Below are 22288 nucleotides of genomic sequence, written 5' to 3'. Positions count from 1 at the left end.
TTTATTTAGAGCAAAGTCGGAGGCAAGCATATAATATAATCTCCTTGCTATAAATGGAAATTTTGTTGACCATGTGAAATCTTTCTCTTCTGCGTGTGAAAGTCTCCAGACATCATTTAAATTGGAATCAATTACCGTCTTATTAAATAGCTCAACGTCTTTAACATTATGATTTCTACCACTAATAATATCTAAATTATTATCCAGCACACAGTTGAAATCCCCGCAGATTATCTCGTTATTAGAGTTTTCTTTACAAATATAGACATCACGAAAAAAAGCAGCTTTTTCATCTTCAGCATTAGGACCATATACATTAAAGATATAGTGTCCGCGCCGCCATTTTGGAGAGTTTTTTGTCGAATTCGGCCGATTTGAAGATTTTGGGGAATCTAGTGTACCTTAATTAAGACGCACCTGGCCCGGTTTGCTCAATAAAGCACCACAAGTATGCTAAATAATTAAATCAAAATGAGTTTTTTGACGTCTGCTCTCCACCATTTGAAGATTAAAATTGGCCGTCATGGACTGGTTTTCGTCGCGAGCGCGTGCCGTTAGCATGACGACTAAAAACAATGGCGGATGGGATAGCCGCTCAGTGGGACAAGCCCGCAAGTTTCAGTAAGAAATCGACTCCATGTGGTTCTGAAAGCAGCTGACTGACTCCGAACGACACAGAATCACGAGAAAGACATGCTCGGCGCACAAAATGCAAAGTTATCATCAGCAAGCAGACGGAAAGCTGGATTCAACTGAGTGTCAGTTTTACCGTTCAGTGTGCGCCGCGACGTAGCTCTAACCTGCTACTGGATGTGTAAGTATTAAATAAAGCGAGTGTTGTGGTGTATACTTTGGAAAGACCTGGACACATTTTGCTGCCGTGTTGTATGTGTGTCTGCTGGTGTGTAGTGCGAATGAAGGATCAATCAAGCGGCCGAATGTGTCCAGTTTTCCTGTTTTTGTTTGAACACGGACACAGTGTCAGTGTGTGTGTTTGCAACTACGGTGCGTGTGTGTCTGTGCACTGCACAGGAGCTTCCCAGCCAGCAAGACATTAGCGGCCGATAATCGGCCGAACACCCTTCAAAAAGTCGGGCCGGTGACGTCAAAACATACGACGCGGGTGTTGGCCCGACTAACTTTTGCAAAGAGGCAACGATGCGGCCATAGGCGGCCGAACACCTGCACTATGGCGGCACGCATCCGGTCCGATGTTAATCGGCCCGATGACTTGTTTGACCTGCGGTCCGACACCTTATGCCGACATCGGGAAGATATCGATTTCAGCGGGAAGACATCGGGACGATGTCGGCATAAGGTGTCGGGCCGCAGGTCCAACAAGCCATCGGGCCGATTAACATCGGACCGGATGCGTGCCGCCATAGTACAGGTGTTCGGCCGCCTGTCGGCCGCCTCGTTGCCTCTTTGCAAAAGTTAGTCGGGCCAACACCCGCGTCGTATCTTTTGACGTCACCTGCCCGACTTTTTGAAGGGTGTTCGGCCGACTATCGGCCGCTAATGTCTTGCTGGCTGGGTGCAGCTACAGATACAGCAGTATGTACCACCACCACCCCCCCCCCCCCCCAAGTGTAACAGTGCAAAATTCACTTACAGCTACAGCTACAGCAGTATAACCCCCCCTCCCCCCAGTGTTACAGTTGCAAACAAACCTACAGATACAGCAGTGTGTACAACCCCCCCCCCCCCAGTGTAACAGTGCAAAACAAATCACCAGCTAGAGATACAGCAGTATGTAGAACCCCCCGCCCCTACCGCGTACCGCCCTCACTGTAACAGTACAAAACACACCTACAGCTACAGATACAGCCGTATACACCCCCCCCCCCCCCTCAGTATTACAGTATAAAACACACCTACAGCAACAGTTTCAGCAGTATATACAACCCCCCAAGTGTAACAGTGCAAAAATTACTTACAGCTACAGCTACAGCAGTATGTACACCTCCCCTCCCCTTTAGTAACAGTGCAAAACACACCTACAGCTACAGCAGTATGTACAACCCCCAACCCCCCCCCCCCCCCCCCCACCACTGTAACAGTACAAAACTCATTTACAGCTACAGATTCAGAATTATGTACATCCCCCTCCCCCCGCTGCCACCACTGTAACAGTACCAAACATGCAACACTCCACCCCCTTCCCTCGTGTAGAGCGCAAAACACACCTAGAGCTACAGATACAGCAGTATACAACCCCAATCCCCCCCCCCCCCCCCCCCCTGTGTGCAAAACACACCAACAGCTACAAAAACAGCAGTATGTTCACCCCCCTCCCCCCTCCCCCTACTGTAACAGAACATAACACACCTACAGCTTCAGCTAGTTACATCTATGCTTGGCGCTGGTGGACAATATTCACTTTTTTTGGCAAAAACCGCCAGTTTTGGCCAAAAAAGACAAAGATTTGGCCAAAACAACCCACACATTTGGCCAAATAAAATAGATTTGGCTATAACTTTTTTGGGGCCAAAACTTTCTATGTAAAAGTTTTGGCCAAAACTGTTTATGTTAGCTAAAACGGGAGATTTGGCCAAACTTCTGCCACAAAAAGATTTGGCCAAAAAAAGATTTGGCCAAACAAAAAAGATTTGGCCAAATCTTCACTTTTTGGCCAAATCTTTTTTGTTTGGCCAAATCTTTTTTTGGCAAAATCTTTTGTATTTGCTGGCGCTGGTGGACAATATTCACTTTTTTGGCCAAATCTCTTTTTGGCCAAAACTTTGCTTTTTTGGCCAAAACTTTGCTTTTTTGGCCAATACCGCCAGTTTTGGCCAAAAAAGTGTGTTTTTGGCAAAATAAGTGAATATTGTCCACCAGCGCCAAGCAGCTTGGCGCTGGTGAACAATATTCACTTTTTTGGCCAAAAACGCACTTTTTTTGCCAAAACTGGCGGTTTTGGCCAAAACTGGCGGTTTTGGCCAAAGCTGGCGGTTTTGTCCAAAACTGGCGGTTTTGGCCAAAACTGGCGGTTTTGGCCAAAACTGGCGGTTTTGGCCAAAACTGGCGTTTTTGGCCGAAACTATACTTTTTGGGCCAAAACTTTGCTTTTTTGGCCAAAAATGTACGTTTTTGGCCAAAAAAGTGTGTTTTTGGCAAAAAAAGTGAATATTGTCCACCAGCGCCAAGCAGCTTGGCGCTGGTGGACAATATTCACTATTTTGGCCAAAAACACACTTTTTTTGCCAAAACTGGTGGTCTTTGCCAAAACTGGCGTTTTTTGGCCAAAACTGGCGTTTTTGGCCAAAACTATACTTTTTTTGCCAAAACTTTGCTTTTTTGGCCAAAACCACCAGTTTTGGCCAAAAAAGTGTGTTTTTGGCAAAAAAAGTGAATATTGTCCACCAGCGCCAAGCAGCTTGGCGCTGGTGAACAATATTCACTTTTTTGGCCAAAACTGGCGGTTTTGGCCAAAACTGGCGGTTTTGGCCAAAACTGGCGGTTTTGGCCAAAACTGGCGGTTTTGGCCAAAACTGGCGTTTTTGGCCGAAACTATACTTTTTTGGCCAAAACTTTGCTTTTTTGGCCAAAAATGTACGTTTTTGGCCAAAAAAGTGTGTTTTTGGCAAAAAAAGTGAATATTGTCCACCAGCGCCAAGCAGCTTGGCGCTGGTGGACAATATTCACTATTTTGGCCAAAAACACACTTTTTTTGCCAAAACTGGTGGTTTTGGCCAAAACTTGCGTTTTTGGCCAAAACTGGCGTTTTTGGCCAAAACTATACTTTTTTGGCCAAAACTTTGCTTTTTTGGCCAAAACTGGTGGTTTTGGCCAAAACTGGCGGTTTTGGCCAAAACTGGCGTTTTTGGCCAAAACTTTGCTTTTTTGGCCAAAAACGCCAGTTTTGGCCAAAAAAGTGTGTTTTGGGCAAAAAAAGTGAATATTGTCCACGGTGGACAATTTTCACTTTTTTGGCCAAAACTATAATTTTTTGGCCAAAACTGGCGGTTTTGGCCAAAACTGGCGTTTTTGGCCAAAACTGGCGTTTTTGGCCAAAACTGGCGTTTTTGGCCAAAAGTATACTTTTTTGGCCAAAACTTTGCTTTTTTGGCCAAAACTGGCGTTTTTGGCCAAAAAAATGAATATTGTCTATCAGCGCCAAGGGGTACTCAAAGATTTGGCCAAAAAATGAAGTTTTGGCCAAAACTATTTTTTGGCCAAAACTTTCAATGCAAAAGTTTTGGCCAAAAAAAGATTTGGCCAAATCTAAAACATTTGGCCAAAAAAGTGAAGATTTGGCCAAATGTTTTAGATTTGGCCAAATATTTTTTTGGCCAAAACTTTGCACTTAAAAGTTTTGGCCAAAACATGTTTTTGGCCAAAAACACACTTTTTGGCCAATAATGTACGTTTTTGGCCAAAAAAGTGTGTGTTTTGGCCAAAAAAGTGAATATTGTCCACCAGCGCCAAGCATATACATCAGTATGCACACCCCCCCCCCCCCAAGTGTAACAGTACAAAACACACCTACAGCTACAGATTCAGCAGTATGTACAACCCCCTCCCCCCCCCCCCCCCCCCAGTGTCACTGTGCAGAACACACATACAGCTACAGATTCAGCAGTTAGTATGTACACCCCCCCCCCCCCAAGTGTGTAACAGTGCAAAACACACCACCAGCTACAGATAGATCAGTATGTACACCCCCCCCCCCCACCCCAAGTGTTACAATGCAATACACGTCACACCTACAGCTACAGATACATCAGTATGTACACCCCCCCCCCCCCCAAGTGTAACAGTGCAAACCACACTTACAGCTACAGATTCAGCAGTATGTACTCCACCCCCCCCCCCCCCCCCCCCCAGTGTAACAGTGCAAAAATCACCAACAACTACTGCAGTATGTACCCCCCTCCCCCTACAGCTACAGAAGTATGTTACCCCCCCCCCCCCCTGTAACAGGACAATACACACCTACATCTACAGCAGTATGTACACACACACCCCCCCCCCCCCCCCACTGTAACAAGACAAAACACACCTACATCTATATTTACAGCAGTGTGTACAACACCCCCCTCCCCCACTGTAACAGGACAAAACACACCTACATCTACATATACAGAATAAGATACAGCAGTATGTACTCCCCCCCCCCCCCCCCTCACTGTAACAGCAAAACTAACATTGAGAGCCAAAAAAAAACCGAAATCACTTACTCGCTCCATCCGTCGGTTGTCCTCGAGTTGACGTCTGAATCTGATTGTCATTGCCAAGAGCCTGACTCACTGGCTACACAACTATTCTCACCGCCACCACGTGGCACTGGGACCAGCACTCAGATTGAGATCCCGAGGCGACATTCGTCTCGGATAACATATCATCAATGTGCTGTCCAACATTCCCAAAAATGTCTCTTCTTTCGATATTAACTTGAACTAAGAAAACAAATAAAATTCGCTCACGCGGGAAAGCAGCAGCCATTTGCACACTCAATCTTGTTTACCGTAAGGAAAGCTATTTGAATATTTCAAGTAAATGATGGCGTATTTTTAAAATGTAAAACTCATGATTTGAGCTCATGCTGTATTTGATTGCAAATATGCAAATAAAACTTACAATTAATTATCCTACTCCTATGTGAAAAAGTCAACAAATATGAATAATTTAGTTTCGCATTTGCATGGTCAGTCTCATAATGTCACGCCGTTGCTGGACCGACGCTTGAACAGGGGACGTAACAAATGTTAAAATAATGATCATCAATTTGTTATCTCCCGTAACTCTGCATAATTTTATCGACAGCAACATTGCGTCGGGCCGATGTCGGGGTTTATTACGTACATTTATACACAGTCAAACGGTATCGGCGCGACAACGGACGACGACACACGACATATGACGACGTCACCCGACTGAAATCGTCAGTCGGCCGACGAAAGCTTGCTAGCTGGGTTGTATCAAAACGCCGGTCGATCATCGTAGTAAGGGTAAGCATGCAGAAGTAAATAATGATCGACCGGCGGTTGAATACAAGCTCCTGTGGTGCACTGTATATGAGACAGAGAATGACAGAGTAGCCAGTCTGTGAGTAATCCCCCTAAAAAAAAAAATTGTAGATGGAAAAAAGTAGGGTCAGTCAGCACACGTGATACTGATATTTTAACGCTTTATCAGTTTATGGGCAGTTGTTTCTTTGCAGTCTTTGGAGGTTGTGCAACAGAACATGTTATTTATAACTGACATTTTATATTGTCAGTGGTATGAGTTTTTCTGTCCAGTAAGAACTATGATTGAAGTTTATTGGTGAAGCTTTGTGAAAGGGTTACTTTTAATGAAGAACACATTCTTCCTCAGTGTTCATTGAAGCAAACACTAAATGTGGCAGAATTTCATTCATCCTTTCTTTTTTGACTGCCATTTTAAGTGTCGCTGTGCATGTTCAAAGCTTCATGTTCAGAACTGATGTTGCTGTAGAACTATGTAATTGGCCAGCCTTTGGTTTACACTTAGTGGTTTTAGATGTTGCTATAATTACTATAACAATTTTCTGACATTTTCAGGGACCAAGCACCCGGACATCAAACATTCTTGCAATGTGTGGCAATAATGGCATAACATATTTCAGACAAAAAGATCAGTAAGGTGAGTTTAAATGTTCATAATTTTGGTGTAAGTCAAGCTTATCTTTTATCTTGAGCAACTATCTCTGTCGTGTCTCTCTCAGGCTGCGCACCCGACATAAGTTGCCAGGAACCAATTCCTTGAGTGTGGCAATGGTTTACCATTTCTGGTTTACTTGAACTGCAGCCATACAGAGAGGAATTGTTGACTGAGTGATTAAAAGTTATGGAGTCTTTAAAAAGATGTAGTTAGAGGATAAGACACTGTAAACAGTATTTTTCTTCTTCATGGTTATAACAAAACTGCAGCATGTGTCTTCAATTTCTGAAGATGCATTATAACGACAGTGGCACCCCCCTTTTAAGACCTCAAACAATCTGAGAAAATCAAGTCTTAAAAAGGAATGAGTCTTAAAATGGGGGTAATTTTACAGAAGTTATGAACAGAAAATGTGAGAAAACAAGGTTTTAAAAAGGAGGGAGTTTTAAATTTGGGGTCTTAAAAGGGGGGTTCCACTGCATTATACATGCCATGGAAACCATGATGATTTTACAGATAAATACAATGACAATTGAAAGCAATTTGCAGCCCAGTGTCTTATTATCTGATTATCTTCTGTCTATTTTTATCATTGCACCTTTGCTACAAAACTCGTGGTTACAACTTGACCCAAAGTCAATTATTATCAATAAACTAAGCAACATGCGCACACAAAAACATACTCAATTGTCGAGAACAGTGTCAGTTTTATTCCATGTAGATCTTAAATGCAAATGTACACATTTTCAGAAACAAGTCTTCGAATTATGCATTTCAATCATATAAAAGATGTGAATTAATATAACCCACACCCATGATTTGTATTACTTCAACAGGGTATAATTATGGCTTGGCTTGCTGCAACATGTCAATGAGCACTCTTCAACACATATTTGTTCTGCACAAGGTTTACTAGACCTGTCAATTCAACGCATTAATCAAGATACTTTCAGGACCCTTCCCCAGACTTTATTGTTCATGTCAGCTGTTCTTTGTGCCAGATTGTGTATCCCTTTTGACTGACAATAATGCTGCAGAGGGAAATACTACAGTGGAACTTGTAAAATGCTGAGAAAATCAGCTACGTCTTAAACAGGGGGAGTAAATTTACAGAGATTATAAACATAAAATCCAAAAAAACAGGATCTTAAAGAAGGGGGGGGGGGGGGCTGTAAATGAGGGTTCCACTGCACAGCTAAAAGTGATCTTTCTCTGCAGGTACAATATAGTGTCTACAATACAAAGATGGTTTGCAGTGGAGGTTGACGTTGCAAAGTCCTATGCACACATCACTGAACACAAAGTTCGTCCCCAAAAGGCGGAGCAGCAGGGAAGTTTTCTACAAGCCAGAACCCCCAAGTCTATCTAATCCCACGGTCTACACATCTGGTCCCCACAATGCCCTCCATCTACCAAGGAAATTGTTTTACAGCAACAGTCACAATAATTGTAGGTGCACCTTTATGTCTGCTCATTTGAGTTTATTTTATGCAAAGAATTGCAAGTGAAATCACATGTATATATACCTGTAACTCCAATTATCCCAATACCTACACGAAACTATACTGAGACTAGAAATTAAAACAAGTCGCGTAAGGCGAAAATACAACATTTAGTCAAGTAGCTGTCAAACTCACAGAATGAAACTGAACGCAATGCAACGCAGCAAGACCGCATACTCGTAGCATCGTCAGTCACCCGCTCACGGCAAAGACAGTGAAATTGACAAGAAGAGCGGGGTAGCAGTTGCGCTCAGAAGGATAGCACGCTTTTCTGTACCTCTCTTTGTTTTAACTTTCTGAGCGTGTTCTTAATCCAAACATATCATATCTATATGTTTTTGGAATCAGGAACCGACAAGGAATAAGATAAAAGTGTTTTTAAATTGATTTCGAAAATTTAATTTTAATAATAATAATAATAATAATAATATGGGAGATTTATAGAGCGCTTTACATTCTCAAAGCGCTTTACAATGACAAACATACATAATACATACAAAGCAAAGCAAAAGCATGTGCAGCAGCATTCAGCACACAAGTGAACAACGAAACTCAAACACTACATCAATACAATCTGCAAGCATACTAACACAGGCAAAACATTCAAACATTCAAACACCTGATTCAAAAATGCACCATGTTGAAATAAAATTAATCAAAATACTGGGTGAAGAAGTGTGTTTTAAGGTTTGATTTGAAGGAACAGAATGTTTGGCAGTGTCGGATAGAGTAAGGGAGAGAGTTCCACGCAGCGGCAGCAGAGTGGGAGAAGGCTCTCTGGCCGTGCTGTTTGCGACTAAAAGAAGATAGACGGAATATTCTAGTGTCTACAGAGGAGCGGAGGGATCGTGAGGGTGTATAGAGTGTGAACAGGTCAGACAGGTAGGATGGGGCTGAGCCAGATATTATTTTGTAGCAGATACAGCAGCACTTATATTGGATTCTCAGCTCTACAGGGAGCCAATGAAGTTTCTTTAGCAAGGGGGAACAGGACTTTCATATTAATTTTTATATATTTAATTTTCAGAGCGTGTTTTTAATCCAAATATAACATATTTATATGTTTTTGGAATCAGCAAATGATGGAGAATAAGATGAATGTAAATTTGGATCGTTTTAAAAAATTTTTTTTTTTTTTTACAATTTTCAGATTTTTAATGACCAAAGTCATTAATTAATTTTTAAGCCACCAAGCTGAAATGCAATACCGAAGTCCGGGATTCGTCGAAGATTACTTGACCAAAATTTCAACCAATTTGGTTGAAAAATGAGGGCGTGACAGTGCCGCCTCAACTTTCACGAAAAGCCGGATATGACGTCATCAAAGACATTTATCAAAAAAATGAAAAAAAAACGTTCGGGGATATCATACCCAGGAACTCTCATGTAAAATTTCATAAAGATCGGTCCAGTAGTTCAGTCTGAATCGCTCTACACACACAGACAGACACACACACACACACACGCACATACACCATGACCCTCGTCTCCATTCCCCCGTCTACGTTAAAACATTTAGTCAAAACTTGACTAAATGTAATGAGGAAAAATATTAGTACTGTAAACTGCCTTTTAATTGTCCATCCGCTTTATGCACAGATTTTGCCCAAAGTAGGGGGTGGGGCGTTTACTAGGTACTGTGCCTGTGCAGGATCAGTTCCTCGTTAGAAATGGTGATATTTGGTATCTTGGTGTGAACATTTTAATAGGAGATGTATCTGTGCACAATTAGTCACCCTGTAAGTATCTTTCGCCTGATATGCAAGTGTCTAAACAGAAGAAAAAAACACTAAAAACCCAACAAAAAATTCACTGAGAGTGAATAAACACACATCCTAAAAACCACAAAGTGAATAGTCAGTCAGTCAGTCATTGATACTGATCCAATCCATAGGAAATGGCGTAACCAAACACTGGTCGTTTCACATGCTCCCTTAAATCACTAAAATCAGACCTCTTCAACTTCCGAAGACGCTCTCTCATCTCCATCTTCTTTTCACAGGGCTATCCAGATACTCCAGTGACCAGAGTATTAAATAAACATTATAGTTGTCTTTCAGCATTCCCTAGAATGACAATGTCACTACAGGGTGCAGAACTGTGCACATCATTTAAAAAACACACATACACACAACATATGTTGACGACACTGATCCAAATGTTGGAGGATGGGCGTTAACTAGGTACTGCGGGTGCTGAAAAAGTAGTTTAAGGTACATAGAAAAATCAAAAAACAATGTGCTTTGAGTTTGAGAGATAAAACATACACAAATTCAGAACGGTGGTAAATACAGAGTATGGTTACACCAACCCCCAACCAAATGTACTTCATATAACACCACAATGTACTTCAATACAAGCGACTAGGACGAAAGTCAGTGTTCTGGCCAGTTGGATCTAAATTGTCATTCCTATGACCCATACACAGCAACTGCACATGTATGGCGGCTCTTACACCTTCACCCAAATAGCCAAATATGTATGTCCACAATGTAAGCTGTGTGAATGTTGCGTATCGTTTTGTTTTATTGATATTCCCATCCTCTTCTTCTTCCAGGGCGAGGGCACCTCCAATCTCTTCTCTGTGTGTGGGCCAGTGGGAGCCTGCTGTCATCAAGCACCCGTGCCTTGAAGTCCTGGAGCATACACAGAAAACCATCCATCACTAAAGACGCTTGATTCAGAATCAAACTTCAAATAATAAACATGAACCAAATGCAAGAAAAAGTGTGAAAATAAAAAGTAAAAGAATAGTATTTGTAATCTATTCATCTATGTAATGGGGTGCGGGTGTGAGTAAAAGATGTGTGTGTGTGTGGTGGGGGGGGGCGGGGGATTTACTTGTAGGCATAGGCTTTCCAGAGGCATTCTGACGCACTGTGTAAAATTGTGTTCCAGTACTACCGATGAGCAAAAGTGCCAGTTACACATCTTTAGGTACTTGGAATGAATGCCCAGTTTACCCATGCATTGAACAGTAAAACCTAAGTTTGCCAACTCCCCCCCCCCCCCCCCCCCGCCTTTTTTTTCTAAACATTTGTCTTTTTAGACATTACTTTCTCAGATTTCTGTTTATAACCTCCATTCTAACACGTATTGCTTTTTACATTTAGTCAAGTTTTGATCTTTAATTGAGTTTGTAATATCTTAAAAGAAGGGCTCCACTGTATCTCTAATTTTTTTTCTGCACAAGTGGTATTGAAGCAGCAGTAGTCAAGTGCTAAACCGCATAAAGGCCTGTTTGGTATACTATTCGATTCTGATGTTTCAAGCAGAACTGCTGTGTGACATGTGGTTGGAAAATGTGTCTCAGGGATTGTCTTGATTTTTAAACAATTGAACAGGAAGGCAGACATGAATTTGAACTGCAAGGCATACACAATTCTAAAACCTAAACATCATAATTATGACTTCCTACATTTTTAGCATGATCATGGAATCTGCTCGCCAATGTGTCATATATTATAAAGATCAGTATGGAGGCAGAAATAATCAATCTGAAAAATATCCTTCATTTACAAAGAGCAAATGGGTGTAGTTTAAACAGTAAACAAGAATTCATATTTTAGAATACAGTGGAACCCCCTTTTACGACCCCCCAAAATCTGAGAAAATAAGGTCTTAAAAAGCAAGAAGTCTTACAATGAAGGTAAATTTGCACAGGTTATGACCTAAACATCTGAAACACAAGGTCTTAAAATAGGGGAGATCTTGAATTGTAAAGGTTTTTAAAAGAGGGGTTTCATGGTACAGCACCCCAATTGTGGGGACTGTTCATATGTATTTCCCTTTATGAGACACTAAAAGGTTGTGTGTAGTGACATTTAAGTGCACACAATTTTAATTATTTGTCATTATCTTCTGAAAATAGGAAATAAATATATGTATACACATTCACTAGAATAGCAACAAACAATAGGCACCAGTAATATAATTTGCGACTGAGACCTGCAAACCTCACTTTTTGTCATTATTTAATATACCCTGCAACAAAGTCATCCACCTAACAAATCTTGCAGAATAAAAAGGTACTTACTGGAATTATTGAGTTTAGAGGAGGGTTGGACTTGGAGGGCGGTGTTGTTTTTTGGATCAGCCTTCTTCCCCAGCAAACCAATTTCAGTTTGAGAGGACTTAGACCAGTCCTTTCCTCTTCATCTGCCCACACATAGAGACTGCTAATTCCTCTCCCTATCCTGCCTCCGCACCTTTTCTCTTGCAGGGGCAGCTCTGTTGTTGTTTTGAACATGAAACTTCCATAGCCTGGAAATAAAGACAAATTCATGAAAAGGATACACTATTCATCAATCCACCTTACAGTTACAGTTAATGAGTTATTGTATCAAACTTCAATCATCATCAACTTCAAGAAAAGCTCACTTGAGTTTGACATACTCCCCTGCATGCGCACGCACACACACACACACACACACACGCGCGCACACACACACAGTGATCATGCATACACAAGTCTGAGAACACACAAAGGCACAGGCACACACACACACACAACAAATGCACAAGACAATGATTTCCTCGACACTGTTCAGTGGGACTGTTCAGTGGGATAAGTATGTCTTCTCTTTTGGGTTACTCTGAGAATAAACACGATTTTCAGAGCTCTCTCATGTTCGGTGAAATATGTGACTGCTTCGAACTCCGTCTTGCACGCAAAGCGCACGTTTACTGTTCCAAGTGATCGATCAGTGACATGACAATGCATATACGTAAGGGAGTAAAAGTGCAACTTCAGAGACATATATTTGAAAGGATCACCAACAGGCAACAAACATGTCCAAGATAATCGGACTAAGTACTACCAGTACTGAATGATCTCTATCAAGGCGGCGAATGATTCGGAGTGCACCAGAGCTATTTGACTCGCATGATCGATTCAGGCTTTGCAGTCCTGCTCAGAGCAACTTGTAAACAGATACTGACTGTCTCATTGAAAGCATTATTTTCTGTCAGATAACGTTTACTATGTAACACTCACCTTGTCAGACTAAAATAATCGCCGAGAGACGCCATTTTGATTGTTGTGACAACTGAATTGGACAAAGGGAAATCACCCAACCATTACAAGAGTGCTCTTTCCTTGGATTCTTTTACGACAGTTAATTAGCTATCAAAACTGTTGAATTTGCAAAGTAAAGTTATTCCTCGTGGATGGTAGCATTATTTGTAACATAGAATCTTATGGTGAAGCTTTGAAAGCGATCTGAAGGCCTTTTCCGGCGGATACTATCCCTTTAACAATGTGCAAATTATTCTCCTCCAGATGAACTTCAATCGCAACAATGCGTTGAGTGCTTAGGGTGCAGTTCACTTCATATGGAAAATGTTTACGTACGAGAATCACTTGTCCTTTACTGTGGTTAGTAGCCGTACTGTAAAATATTTTCCCTCCCCATTCCAGTTCCCACTGGATAATGTCGCTGTGCGTTATATACGTTTCATGCAAACAAATTATATCGTAGCGCTCCTTTGAACATTTATAAAATAATGTTTTTCGTTTTATTTTATTTCTCAGACCACGGACATTTAATGAGCAAATATTTAGATTGGCCATTTTACTGTAAGTAGAAAAATGAAGATACTATCTATCGGATTAATATCGCAGTCCATTAATCTCAGTCCGTAAGACAAAAGCAAGGTCGCAGGGAGGAGGACAGAGGGGAACACACTGTCACTGGTTAACCCCATTCCGATTGGGCCCCCATAGTGTCAGTTGAAACGGCGACGGTGTCGATGCCGGTAGTGGCAGTATCTTCCTCGTCTCCACGTGACGATAAGGTGTCGCGTCGTTTTCCAGGACACGCAACAGGGGGGGGAGAGGTTGGTGATGATGATGAGGATGAGGATGAGGATGAGGATGAGGTTGAGGATGAGGATGAGGATGAGGATGAGGATGAGGATGAGGATGAGGATGAGGATGAGGAGGATCACCCGTACAGAAAAAGAAGAAGGTATACCTGTGAAGTTTTCGTCTCAACAACGTCTGCTGGCAATAGCACTGCTGTATCAATACCGTAGTGGTTGACGATGCTCGGTGTTATGTACTGAAAACAACAACGTCTGCTGGCAATAGTACTGCTGTATCAATACCGTTGTGGTTGACGACGCTCGGTGTTATGTACTGAAAACAACAACGTCTGCTGGCAATAGTACTGGTGTAAAGATACCGTAGCGGTTGACGATGCTCGGTGTTATGTACTGAAAACAACAACGTCTGCTGGCAATAGCACTGGTGTAAAGATACCGTTGTGGTTGACGACGCTCGGTGTTATGTACTTAAGACAACCATCCCTCTCGTCTTTTGCCTTTAAATAAGCAATTTAACAATTGACATTACGAAGATTTACGTATAATTATACCCTGAAATCTGTTTAATGTGCTATTTGTTTTATAAACTTAATTTACCTTCTGGAAGCAATTGATAATACATAGAATTAAAGGCCGACTCCGCCTGGTGTACACAGCTCGCCTCACTGTCTCCATCAGATCTGGCCAGGCTAATTGTACATGGGACAAGACCCTCCCTCCACTTGGTCACATACCAACACTCAGCACCCTGACTGATCTGGCCAGGCTAATTGTACATGGGACAAGACCCTCCCTCCACTTGGTCACATACCAACACTCAGCACCCTGACTGATCTGCCCAGGCTAATTGTACATGGGACAAGACCATCCCTCCACTTGGTCACATACCAACACTCAGCACCCTGACTGCTTCTTGTGGTGATCGTGAGTTGAATTGCGTTCATGAATTAATTCTGAAAAAAAGGCACCAGCGCCTTTTACAAAATCGATTATTTAAATAAATACAAGTGTGCACAGAGAGCACGCAGGCTGATCATGTTTAGTAATTGACCAAGTGGAAGGATGGTCTTGTTCCTGGTAACAGCCTGGATAGATCAGTCAGGGTGCTGAGTGTTAGTAATTGACCAAGTGGAAGGATGGTCGTGTTCCTGGTAACAGCCTGGATAGATCAGTCAGGGTGCTGAGTGTTAGTAATTGACCAAGTGGAAGGGTGGTCGTGTTCCTGGTAACAGCCTGGATAGATCAGTCAGGGTGCTGAGTGTTAGTAATTGACCAAGTGGAAGGGTGGTCGTGTTCCTGGTAACAGCCTGGATAGATCAGTCAGGGTGCTGAGTGTTAGTAATTGACCAAGTGGAAGGGTGGTCGTGTTCCTGGTAACAGCCTGGATAGATCAGTCAGGGTGCTGAGTGTTAGTAATTGACCAAGTGGAAGGATGGTCGTGTTCCTGGTAACAGCCTGGATAGATCAGTCAGGGTGCTGAGTGTTAGTAATTGACCAAGTGGAAGGGTGGTCGTGTTCCTGGTAACAGCCTGGATAGATCAGTCAGGGTGCTGAGTGTTAGTAATTGACCAAGTGGAAGGGTGGTCGTGTTCCTGGTAACAGCCTGGATAGATCAGTCAGGGTGCTGAGTGTTAGTAATTGACCAAGTGGAAGGGTGGTCGTGTTCCTGGTAACAGCCTGGATAGATCAGTCAGGGTGCTGAGTGTTAGTAATTGACCAAGTGGAAGGGTGGTCGTGTTCCTGGTAACAGCCTGGATAGATCAGTCAGGGTGCTGAGTGTTAGTAATTGACCAAGTGGAAGGGTGGTCGTGTTCCTGGTAACAGCCTGGATAGATCAGTCAGGGTGCTGAGTGTTAGTAATTGACCAAGTGGAAGGGTGGTCGTGTTCCTGGTAACAGCCTGGATAGATCAGTCAGGGTGCTGAGTGTTAGTAATTGACCAAGTGGAAGGGTGGTCGTGTTCCTGGTAACAGCCTGGATAGATCAGTCAGGGTGCTGAGTGTTAGTAATTGACCAAGTGGAAGGGTGGTCGTGTTCCTGGTAACAGCCTGGATAGATCAGTCAGGGTGCTGAGTGTTAGTAATTGACCAAGTGGAAGGGTGGTCGTGTTCCTGGTAACAGCCTGGATAGATCAGTCAGGGTGCTGAGTGTTAGTAATTGACCAAGTGGAAGGGTGGTCGTGTTCCTGGTAACAGCCTGGATAGATCAGTCAGGGTGCTGAGTGTTAGTAATTGACCAAGTGGAAGGGTGGTCGTGTTCCTGGTAACAGCCTGGATAGATCAGTCAGGGTGCTGAGTGTTAGTAATTGACCAAGTGGAAGGGTGGTCGTGTTCCTGGTAACAGCCTGGATAGATCAGTCAGGGTGCTGAGTGTTAGTAATTGACCAAGTGGAAGGATGGTCGTGTTCCTGGTAACAGCCTGGATAGATCAGTCAGGGTGCTGAGTGTTAGTAATTGACCAAGTGGAAGGGTGGTCGTGTTCCTGGTAACAGCCTGGATAGATCAGTCAGGGTGCTGAGTGTTAGTAATTGACCAAGTGGAAGGGTGGTCGTGTTCCTGGTAACAGCCTGGATAGATCAGTCAGGGTGCTGAGTGTTAGTAATTGACCAAGTGGAAGGATGGTCGTGTTCCTGGTAACAGCCTGGATAGATCAGTCAGGGTGCTGAGTGTTAGTAATTGACCAAGTGGAAGGGTGGTCGTGTTCCTGGTAACAGCCTGGATAGATCAGTCAGGGTGCTGAGTGTTAGTAATTGACCAAGTGGAAGGGTGGTCGTGTTCCTGGTAACAGCCTGGATAGATCAGTCAGGGTGCTGAGTGTTAGTAATTGACCAAGTGGAAGGGTGGTCGTGTTCCTGGTAACAGCCTGGATAGATCAGTCAGGGTGCTGAGTGTTAGTAATTGACCAAGTGGAAGGGTGGTCGTGTTCCTGGTAACAGCCTGGATAGATCAGTCAGGGTGCTGAGTGTTAGTAATTGACCAAGTGGAAGGGTGGTCGTGTTCCTGGTAACAGCCTGGATAGATCAGTCAGGGTGCTGAGTGTTAGTAATTGACCAAGTGGAAGGGTGGTCGTGTTCCTGGTAACAGCCTGGATAGATCAGTCAGGGTGCTGAGTGTTAGTAATTGACCAAGTGGAAGGGTGGTCGTGTTCCTGGTAACAGCCTGGATAGATCAGTCAGGGTGCTGAGTGTTAGTAATTGACCAAGTGGAAGGGTGGTCGTGTTCCTGGTAACAGCCTGGATAGATCAGTCAGGGTGCTGAGTGTTAGTAATTGACCAAGTGGAAGGGTGGTCGTGTTCCTGGTAACAGCCTGGATAGATCAGTCAGGGTGCTGAGTGTTAGTAATTGACCAAGTGGAAGGGTGGTCGTGTTCCTGGTAACAGCCTGGATAGATCAGTCAGGGTGCTGAGTGTTAGTAATTGACCAAGTGGAAGGGTGGTCGTGTTCCTGGTAACAGCCTGGATAGATCAGTCAGGGTGCTGAGTGTTAGTAATTGACCAAGTGGAAGGGTGGTCGTGTTCCTGGTAACAGCCTGGATAGATCAGTCAGGGTGCTGAGTGTTAGTAATTGACCAAGTGGAAGGGTGGTCGTGTTCCTGGTAACAGCCTGGATAGATCAGTCAGGGTGCTGAGTGTTAGTAATTGACCAAGTGGAAGGGTGGTCGTGTTCCTGGTAACAGCCTGGATAGATCAGTCAGGGTGCTGAGTGTTAGTAATTGACCAAGTGGAAGGGTGGTCGTGTTCCTGGTAACAGCCTGGATAGATCAGTCAGGGTGCTGAGTGTTAGTAATTGACCAAGTGGAAGGGTGGTCGTGTTCCTGGTAACAGCCTGGATAGATCAGTCAGGGTGCTGAGTGTTAGTAATTGACCAAGTGGAAGGGTGGTCGTGTTCCTGGTAACAGCCTGGATAGATCAGTCAGGGTGCTGAGTGTTAGTAATTGACCAAGTGGAAGGATGGTCTTGTTCCTGGTAACAGCCTGACTAGATCAAAGACGGTGGAACTGTTTATACCAGGCGGTGTGGGCCTTTAATTATACACACAAATATCTCTAGTCGTCTGTTTTTCCAACAGCAATTTAACTTCTGGACACTATCGACACACACACACATACAAACACACACACACACACACACACACACACACACACACACACACACACACACACACACACACACACACACACATACACACATACATTCACACACACAACACACACATACACACACACACACACACACACACACACACACACACACACACACACACACGCACATTTGCATTCTCATATTCCAAAGGACCAAAGACGCAAATACCGCTGATCAATAGACAGGCAGTTAATTTGATGTTTACCTGGGCACATTTCAACAGCTTTTCCAACAGCGCAGGTGAGATAAAAGAATTAAAACAAATAAACAACCAAAATAAGTATAACATTATGAGGTGAAACGGATCGTCATACTTTGTTTTGGCACCTTCCCACGGCACGAAGGTGAGAACCACTCAGACAGGTAAGATGTAATGTGAACATTTAAACACAGGAAAGAGAATAGTTCTCTCATCACATAATTATCTTAGCTGTCTGATGCGTATTGCTTCCAAATGAAACCATTTAACAAGTGCTAAACCAAAAATCGTTTTCACAAGCGTCTTTATTCTTATACATTAAGGCCACAGATGGCCCGAAATGCTGATTCAAAAACGTATTTTGGGTTCTCAGCATTTTGTAGGTACTTTGAACACCACAGACTCATTGTGCAAAGTGGTTTTGTCATCTTCAACCTCTTTCTTGCAATAAAGCGATCATTTTCAAAATGTTTTATTAATAATTGACACCATTTTGAGAACTGTTTACGCCGTTTTCTCATAACCGTTCTTTGAACACAAGGATCCTCATTGGGAACTATTTATCTCCGAGACTAATTGTTCAATCGTCTTACTTCTCAACCTTGTGGGCGCTCTCTTTCACACGCTAGATCAGCCTGACTGCGCGGCAAAATTAAACGAAGTGGGTATGCCCTGTTAGCTAAAACTCCAACAAAACTCACTGGTGTAAAACATGTGAAATAGTGCTTAGTTTTATTTGCCTTTTTGACGGTTTAAAGAGAATCATGCTGTCAAAACCCCTTATTTATGTGAGTAGGTATTTACATGGACAGGGACCTGTGATGTCATACCAAAATAATGCTCAAATCCTTTAAACCAATTTTTGAGCAGTAGAAAGGCAAATCGTCATAATTATACCCATATATTTCTGGCATAAACATTGCTGCCTAACATGAGATGTGTCGCACTGAAGATATATCCTCTTTGTTTGTGCACAGTGTAGTTGAGATGGTTTGCCTTCCAGTTGGGAATTGATGCTTCTTTTGCTGAGTGTCACCACAAAACAATTTAGATAGCACATTCATATGCCTTTCACAAGACACACCTTTTTTGAGTGAGTACCGATTGCTGTGTGTATTGTAGGCAGTCTATCTTTCCGACCATCATGCACTGCTCATTCTACACTCCACACCTTTTTCGAGTGAGTACCGTTTGCTCTGTGTATTGTAGGCAGTCTATCTTTCCGACCATCATGCACTGCTCATTCTCCACTCCACACCTTTTTGGAGTGAGTACCGTTTGCTCTGTGTATTGTCGGCAGTCTATCAGATTTCTTTCCGACCATCATGCACTGCTCATTCTACACTCCACACCTTTTTCGAGTAAGTATCGATTGCTCTGTGTATTGTAGGCAGTCTATCTTTCCGACCATCATGCACTGCTCATTCTCCACTCCACACCTTTTTCGAGTGAGTACCGTTTGCTCTGTGTATTGTAGGCAGTCTATCTTTCCGACCATCATGCACTGCTCATTCTCCACTCCACACCTTTTTCGAGTGAGTACCGTTTGCTGTGTGTATTGTAGGCAGTCTATCTTTCCGACCATCATGCACTGCTCATTCTAGACTCCACACCTTGTTAGAGTAAGTATCGATTGCTCTGTGTATTGTAGGCAGTCTATCTTTCCGACCATCATGCACGGCTCATTCTACACTCCACACCTTGCCTACCTGTAACATTGACGTCACGCGTGACGTCATCGCTGTCGTTGCGATGTTCAAATAACGCCCTGCAAGCTTAATCTACATTCAGTAACTACATAAACTAAATTGTCCTGTTTTGTTCCGCTCACATGAAATTCACCAGATTGTGTTGTTTTACACATTAATGCATGGTTCTTTCAGTGAAACGTAAAACCGACAGAAACAGTTCACAACCTATTTTCTATGTATAACATTAAGAAACATGACACTCATTGCCCATCGCGATATATTTGATCATCTGACTTTATATTGAGGAGTAATTCGGAGGATAACATGCAATTCAGATAGAAACCAGCACTGGCTGAAATTGTCAGGGTACGTACGCACTCAAAGGGGTATTTTGTCTCAGAAAAGTTAATAACAAATTGACTGTCTCTCACAATAATGTTTTTACGTGTATCTTTTTAAATACTACACCTGCGTGTTGACCAGGCATTTATCTATGTTATAACATACATATCAAGTCCATCAAATTTATTCCAACCTGTCATAATGAGAGCAAAATACTTTCCGGGCAGAATTTTGATTTTTAAAATTAGGGGGTGTACTTCTATAAAGAACTCTCACATTTTGTGTTTAAGATGTATCTCCAAATCGTTACTTTCTACAAGAAGCCCGATGATCACACTTTTCTTCTGACTTGTATTTAATCAGAGTATGTCCAATACAACGTCCTCATGGACTATTGACATTATCAAGAAAAGTAAACACGGCATGACGTAACACAATTTCTGAAATTCATGGCCTGATGACGCTCTTAAGTGCTACGGTCAAACACGCGTTTTATTTGCTGTCTTACGCCTTCCACTAGTACTAGTCTGATAACAAATTCAGTAATACTTACTCACTGGCATTTTTCGCAACAAAGTGGGTTTTTTGTGCAGTATACTTTTCAAAATATCTTGTCTACTTCTCCTCAAGATTGCGTTATACGTATAGCTGCTGCCACTTTTGGGTTCCTAGAAAGATTGGGTGAGAGGCTGTATGCATTTATCTTTTAAAATGATACCAAATTTACCCAGGAGTACCCCCTGTGCATTAAACTCCTAAACAAAGCGCCTTTTTCCGATTTGGTTCCTCGTCTATTAAGACTGAAAGAGAGGGTGGCTTACTTGGCTTAACAAGGAATGTTATGGTCTGAAGGTCGTTTCTTTTTTCGTTCTTTTTTAAAATCAGGGTGTAAAGGCCCGGTCACACAGCCCAAAAGTCGCGTACACGCAAGAATCACGCACGAAATTCGATCCTCACGCGATACATGCGCGATTTGCGCTTTTCATCAGTTTCTCTCACGTGGAACCTCCGTAGTTGTCCGCCGATGTTCGCCGGATCGGCGCTTTACGCGATTCCAGGTTTTCAGCAGCTCAAAACTCGGCTTCGCGAAGGAGTGTACGCAGTATTGCGCTGTTTTACGTAATTTCTGCGTAGTTTGCGTAGTTCTTACGCGAACAATGCGCGAAATATGCGTGGAATATCAGTGATCGTTCGCGACTGTTGAAACGGGAATGCCAAGGCGCCGCGGTTGCATCAGTTTATATACGCGCGGAACGGACGTGCGCGCTGCCGCGCATTCCTTGCGCAGTTCATGCGCGAATCATGCGCGATTCATACGCAGTTCATAAATGATAGTGCGCAGTTTATACGTGGTTTTCCGTGGACCTTTGCGTAGCAATGCGCTGTAGTGCGTGGTTTGTTAGTGATTTTTGCGTGATCTTTCCGCAGTTCTTGCGCAATTCATCGGTGATTTTCATCGCGTAAATCAGCGAAAATGGTCGAATTCTCGACCGACAAGCACGCACAACCAAATGTTATGCGTGATTCATGCGTTTACGCGACTTTTGGGCTGTGTGACCGGGCCTGGACGGTCACACACAAGATTATTTATTGTCCATACAATTCATATTTCTGAAATGTGTGTTCCCCACCACCCAAAACATGCCCCGAAGGGCTTCGTCGCTAAACGTCGTATCAAACCCCGTTTGGGCGTCAAGGAGTTTTATTCTTCAGGCCACTGGCGCTCGTTCTCCCCGCAAACGCTACTAGTGTCGGTGCGCGCGATGACGCCACTCGACAACACACCTGTCTCGGTTCAGTCGTCGTTGTCGGTCCCGTCTTCCCCGCAACGTCACTATTGTTGAGATAAGACATACGAGAGATTGGGAGAGAGTTTTGGGAAGATATATGTGTACACACAGACAAAGACACACACACACACAGACACAGACACAAACACACACACACACACACACGCACGCACG

At 43.1% G+C, this 22288-nt stretch overlaps 3 long non-coding RNA genes across 9 annotated transcripts in view; 1 reads left to right on the top strand and 2 right to left on the bottom strand.

Moving 5' to 3' along the window:
* Window positions 1-14410, bottom strand: part of LOC138947812 (uncharacterized) — a 28485-nt gene extending 14075 nt beyond the window's left edge. The window contains exon 1 of the long non-coding RNA XR_011449820.1: window positions 14102-14410. This is a non-coding gene — a long non-coding RNA (uncharacterized lncRNA). The remainder of the gene's footprint in view (window positions 1-14101) is intronic.
* On the top strand, window positions 546-10882 carry LOC138947810 (uncharacterized). Of its 7 annotated transcripts, none has more exons than XR_011449812.1 (4): window positions 546-814; window positions 6525-6606; window positions 7843-8073; window positions 10684-10882. It is a non-coding gene; the product is annotated as an uncharacterized lncRNA (long non-coding RNA). The 7 variants fall into 7 exon arrangements; XR_011449816.1 differs by lacking the exon at window positions 546-814 and adding an exon at window positions 883-901; XR_011449813.1 differs by lacking the exon at window positions 546-814 and adding an exon at window positions 987-1005.
* LOC138947811 (uncharacterized) lies at window positions 12088-13556 on the bottom strand. Its single transcript, XR_011449819.1, has 2 exons — window positions 13123-13556; window positions 12088-12389 (listed from the first exon to the last, which is right to left on the bottom strand). It is a non-coding gene; the product is annotated as an uncharacterized lncRNA (long non-coding RNA).
* Window positions 14411-22288: the final 7878 nt, after the last annotated feature.

This window comes from Littorina saxatilis, linkage group LG14 (genome assembly GCF_037325665.1).
Source record: "Littorina saxatilis isolate snail1 linkage group LG14, US_GU_Lsax_2.0, whole genome shotgun sequence".
Classification (NCBI taxonomy): Eukaryota; Metazoa; Mollusca; class Gastropoda; order Littorinimorpha; family Littorinidae; genus Littorina; species Littorina saxatilis.
This window is presented reverse-complemented; position numbering and strand designations above follow the sequence as displayed.